This window comes from Podarcis liolepis (assembly GCF_965112155.1).
Source record: "Podarcis liolepis genome assembly, chromosome: 13".
NCBI lineage: Eukaryota > Metazoa > Chordata > Lepidosauria > Squamata > Lacertidae > Podarcis > Podarcis liolepis.
The window spans coordinates 25,780,512-25,786,511 of record NC_139573.1 but is presented as its reverse complement, the minus strand read 5'-3'; positions in this window follow the sequence as shown (position 1 = coordinate 25,786,511).

The following is a 6,000-nucleotide window of genomic DNA, read 5'->3' as shown; positions in this document are numbered from 1 at the left end:
TACTTCAGAAAAGTATATTTTTATGCATTTTCTTTTAAATAGAGCACAAACTAATAGTGGACACAGTATTCATTGTAGTTGTTTAAAGCAGCAAGTCAATAGAAAGCCAAATAAATCACCATATATATCTGGTTGAGTAGAGGAGAGCTCTCTCTCTCAGGGCATTTCCATGGTGGGTAGATTGGAAATAGTCACTGATGATGCACATTGTTTGCATATAAAAGGTACAATCCTAGGCAGCACCACTTGAAAGCTTATCAGGTAACAAAGCTCACAGAAATCATTTTCTAACACCTTGGAGGATCACCTCTAGGTAGAGAAGGCAAACCAAAGCTCTGATTCATAAAAGAAAGCACCATACATTCATTGCGACTAAATAATTCAATGCAGCTTTTAAGTTGTACTTCACCAATTCTCTCAGTGTTGCACTGCTCTACCATCCATCTTGTTATCATTTGATCTTTCTTCCTCTGATCACCATTTTGGGTTTTCTCTGACGTTTACTCCCCTCCCATTTAACTCTAACAAATTTATGACATTTGTGTGTATAGACTTGTCTTAATGAAATGTAGTGTGGGCCATCGCAGTGCGAAAGTGATTCATATGAATTGTAGAATCCTCTTGTGAAAGAGAATGTAACTCCATTTGCAGAGTGGTGGCAAAGTTATACCAGCACATCCTAGCCTTGGCGTTTGCTGTGAATGAGATCAATGAGAATCCAAAGATCTTGCATAATATCACGCTTGGTTTCCACATCTATGACAGCTATTACAGTCTGATGATGACCTATCGTACCACTCTGGACCTACTTTTCAATTTGCGTAGATTTCCCCCCAACTACAGGTGTGACTTGCCAAAAAACCTGATGGCTGTCATTGGTGGCCTTGGCTCAGACATCTCCTTTCACATATCAGACATATTAGGTCTCTACAAGATTCCACAGGTAGGATTTGTGCGTGGAGATTGGGGGACTTTAAAAGACCATACAGAAAGAGAGGCATGTTTCACAGAAAAACAAAATATTGTGTGATGATGATAGAACATATCCTGATGAGGCATGTCTTCAGACGGACTAGGAAAACAGGTGCCATGGAATAGAATCTGACATCTTGGAAGTCTTCCTTCTTACCCCCCCCCCCCCACAAATTGTACCCCACAGTCTGCTTTTATGCTATTGCAATAGCTGCTGTTATTTCAAGTTGCTTTATTTTGCAGTGATAGTGCATTGTTTTCATGGAAATTCTTTTACATTCAAAGCAGTCCCATGCACATCTCTACTAATGCATGGCTCGTGATGGGGGAGAAAATTTGTTGATTTGTTGATTTGTATTTAACAGCAAATTTACCTAATCTGCACTTTCTGAAACCATATGCAAACGGAAACACAGTCATCTTTTGAAATTTGCACATCTGCAAGTTTTGCAATGCAGTTCTTCAGCAAAGTAATTTGTTCAAATATGTGCACACATACAAATGCATATATTACTGAAAGTTGCTTACAAAAATGATTACATAATTAAAGGGAATTTGCTTTTTAAAAATTGGATATATTAGGCAACATTGCATACAAAAATGTGCATATTAGAGAAGTCACTAAATTGCTGATGAATTTTCATGCGGACTATTTTTTTTAAAAAAAAATCTGGTGTGGAAATGTGAAGAACTGATATTAAAAGTGGAAAAATTAGAAATTGAAACTGACAGGTTTTCCATCACAAAGGCACCACTGAAATAAGAACATTTTAATTTTTTTTTATAGCTGACATATGGCTCCTTTGCCCCAGGGAAAAGTGATACAATGCAACTATCTTCCTTTTACCGCATGATTCCAAATGAATCTCATCAGTACCTGGGGATTCTCCGATTACTTCAGCATTTTGGATGGATGTGGGTTGGGCTATTTGCTGTGAATGATGATAGTGGAGAACAGTTCTTGCAGGTGTTGGAACCAATGCTTTCTCAGAATGGCATCTGTGTAGCCTTTGCAGAAAGAATTCCAAAGCAAGCATCTTGGCATACAGGAAACCAAATGAACACTATGGCCTTCAATATTAACCAACATTTGACAAATAGCACAGCTAATACATTGATTGTCTATGGAGAAACTATGATCATTTCATGGTTAATTCTTATAACAGATCTTGTATATGAAGAAAATATGATGTCTTGGAGAAAGCTGTGGATCATGACAGCCCAGATCGATGTTGCATTAACAAGCATTCAAGCCCAAGCAAATTTGCAAGCGTTCCAAGGTGCTATTTTGTTCACAGCGCACTCACACGAGCTTCCAAGCTTTAAGGAATTTCTTCAGAATATAAAACTTTGCAGGACACAAGAAAACAGCTTTTTCAAGGACTTCTGTGAGCAAATATTTGGCTGCTCATTTCCAAATTCCCAGGATCTGATGGAGGATGGTAGTGAATGTACTGGGGAGGAGAGGCTAGAAAGTCTTCCTGGATCTCTCTTTGAAATAGCTGTGACTGGCCACAGCTACAGCATCTATAATGCTGTTTATGCTGTGGTGCATTCTTTCCATGCAATGTATTCATCTAGATCCATTCACAGAATAAAAAGAAAGAAGAGAAGTCTTCAAGATTTTGGGGCTTGGGAGGTAGCATTTCTACAATGAATTTACTGCTGGTTGCATTCAGTGATAATCCTATGCAGAGTAGACCCATTCAAATTAATAGACATGACTAGTTGGTAAAGATAAAAAAATTCCTTCCAGTAGCACCTTAAAGACCAACTAAGTTAGTTCTTGGTATGAGCTTTCGTGTGCATGCACACTTCTTCAGATACACTGAAACAGAAGTTGCCAGATCCTTCTATATAGTGAGAAGGTGGGGAGGGGTATTACTCAGAAGGGTGGTGGGAATGGGTGATTGGCAGATAGCTGAGATGAGCCTGTTGACGACTCTTAATGACTGCAATAGGTCTTACAGGAAAAGGCAAGGGGTGAGAAGGTGAAAAATGGCTTAGTCATGTATAATGAGATAAGAATCCAATGTCTTTGTTCAGACCAGGTCTCTCCATGGTTTTAAGTTTGGTAATGAGTTGCAATTCAGCAGCTTCTCTTTCCAGTCTATTTCTGAAATTCTTTTGTAGTAAAACAGCTACTTTGAGATCTTGTATAGAATGTCCTGGGAGATTGAAGTGTTCACGAAAGCTCATACCAAGAACTAACTTAGTTGGTCTTTAAGGTGCTACTGGAAGGAATTTTTTTATTTTGACTATGGCAGACCAACACGGCTACCTATCTGTAGTTGGTAAAGGTAAAGGTAAAGGTAAAGGTAAAGGTAAAGGTACCCCTGACAGTTAAGTCCAGTAACAGTTGACTTTGGGGTTGCGGGACTCATCTTGCTTTACTGGCCAAGGAAGCCAGCGTTTGTCCGCAGACAGTTTTTCCGGGTCATGTGGCCAGCATGACTAAGCTGTTTCTGGCGCAACAGAACACAGAAACCAGCACACGGAAATACTGAGCAGTTCCTATTTATCTACTTGCACTTTTGGGCATGCTTTTGAACTGCTAGGTTGGCAGGAGCTGGGACCGAGCAACGGAAGCTCACTCCGTCACAGGGATTCAAACCGCCGACCTGATCGGCAAGCCCAAGAAACTCAGTGGTTTAGACCACAGCACCACCCACATCCCTATGACTATGTTTATGACTAGTTTAGGTACATTCATTTCAATAGGTCTACTCTGTGTAAAGCTTAATTGGAGACAACCATTTGTTATCAAGAAAATCTCAATACAAAGTGAGATAATATCAAACATCCAATATCCTGTTGATCTGTGAATAACTGGTGAAATGGTGGTGTGCACATTATTTTTTGATAAACTGTTATGGTTTCCCATTTTGTCTTCCTGTAATTCCATTATAAAGCATATACTCCAATATTATGCTTAAACATAGGAAAGTGCCAGTAGTGGTCAGTGGAGATGAAGAGGTGTTGCTTACCTGGCTTCCATACAGCAAGTTCCACTGCTACGTACTAAGATGGGGAGGCTCAAGGCATGGTGAGATTAATGTTATGAGTGCACAGTGCCAATCCAACACTCCTGCCACCATGCTTGCATCATGTTGAGCTCCTCTCACCTTGCTCTTCCTCTTTTCCACCTGGGTAAGCAGCAGCAGCACTTGCAAACCATGCCACCCAACCTCCACCACCCCAATGACCTTTATCTGAAACTTAGCACCACTTGGGGAGAAAGAGTATATAAGTTCAAGTAATAAGTGTACATTTCCCATCTTCCGCTATTGCAGAACAGCTGTTGCTGTTGTTTAGGCTGCACTTACATAAAACTTCAAACAACTGTAGTCAATGAAAACATTGTAAAATCCAGCATGGAGGTTCCAAAAATATTCCAAATGGCCTTTTCCTTTGTTGCTCCATAGCTGAAGATTGCTCATTCAGTAAGCTTCACCTGCCACCCACTTTATTTTTCTTCTTGTACAAAAATACATTTTAATTTGCTCATATATTTTAGAGTCACCTTATAGGACAAGGATGGGAAACCTGCGCCCCTCTGAGTGCTGTTGGACTCTAACACCCAACTAGAGTCATTGCAGTCAAAGTTGAATGTTGTCAACCATTAATTTAGACTAGTTGGGATAATATGTGTCTTTTTATTTTGGTCTTGTGTTGCTGCGCTTTTAATAAGGTTTAGGGTAATAGTTGGGAATAGGATTCGAGTTTTTTGTTGTTTGGAATATTCTTGCTTTCATCCTCTTAAAGGCTCTATATAAAGTTTCTTTAATGCAAACACACCAAACATATAGGTTATTACCCCTTTGTTTCATTTTTACCCATTTCAACTAGCTCCACCCATTTCTTCAAAGTGTTGTGTTTAATAATTCTGCAGAAGAAATTGTGTCCTTTAATGATAAAAGGGAAATGGAAGCTGACCTTGACATAGTGAACCTAGTGATATCCCCAAATAACTCATTCCTTAGAGTGAAAATTGGAAAGTTTGAACACAAAGCTCCAATGGAAGATAAACTTGTCATTAATGAAGATATAATTGTGTGGCATGGAAGCTTTAACCAGGTATGAGTTTTGGGGTGCTTTGGGGAGCTACTTTCCATTCTCCATATGGGTGTGCCAATGTTTGAGACTATCCTTTGTTGAATAACAAGATCCATGTAATGGATGATAATTTGTCTTGATAAATCCAGTGCTTTGTACTGCATCCAGAAACAAAAAAAGGTAAAGGTAAAGGTAAAGGGCCCCTGACAGTTAAGTCCAGTCGCGAACAACTCTGAGGTTGTAGCGCTCATCTCGCTTTACAGGCCAAGGGAACTGGCGTTTGTCCACTCCATAGACAGTTTTTCCCCAGGTCATGTGGCCAGCATGACTAAGCCACTTCTGGTACAACGGAACACTGAAACCAGAGCAGTACATGGAAACGCCATTTACCTTTCCTCAGGAGCCGTACCTATTTATCTACTTGCACTTTTTGGCATGTTTTTGAACTCCTAGGTTGGCAGGAGCTGGGACTGTGCAACAGGAGCTCACCCTGTTGTGAAGATTCGAATCTCTGGCCTTTTGATCAGCAAGCCCAAGAGGCTCAATGATTTAGACCACAGCGCCACCCGCATCCCTTCTTAGAAACTAAGGAGAGGTGTAAAAAAAAGAAAGCTGAATATATCAACCTCTGCATGGAAATAGTTGTTTCCTCCAGTCAGAGAATGGGGCATCTGGAAGTTCTGCAGTGACAAGCCAAATACAGAGATGAGGGAGATGAGGAAAATGCACATACATTGGCATCTGAGAGCATGGTCATGGGTCTACAGGTCTATACCACATCTCTGCAGGCCTCTATTGCCATTTCCTACACCTGCTCAGTCTACTCCTTTATCCAGTGCAGGATTTCCAGTTACTTTAGGACCACAAGTTGGCCAAGTTGTGCATCCCCCCCCCCCCAATATACTGGATGCTAGGATAGGGATTTAGCAGAGAAATTTGTTGATTTGTTTGGAAGGTGCTGGAGAAGTTAAT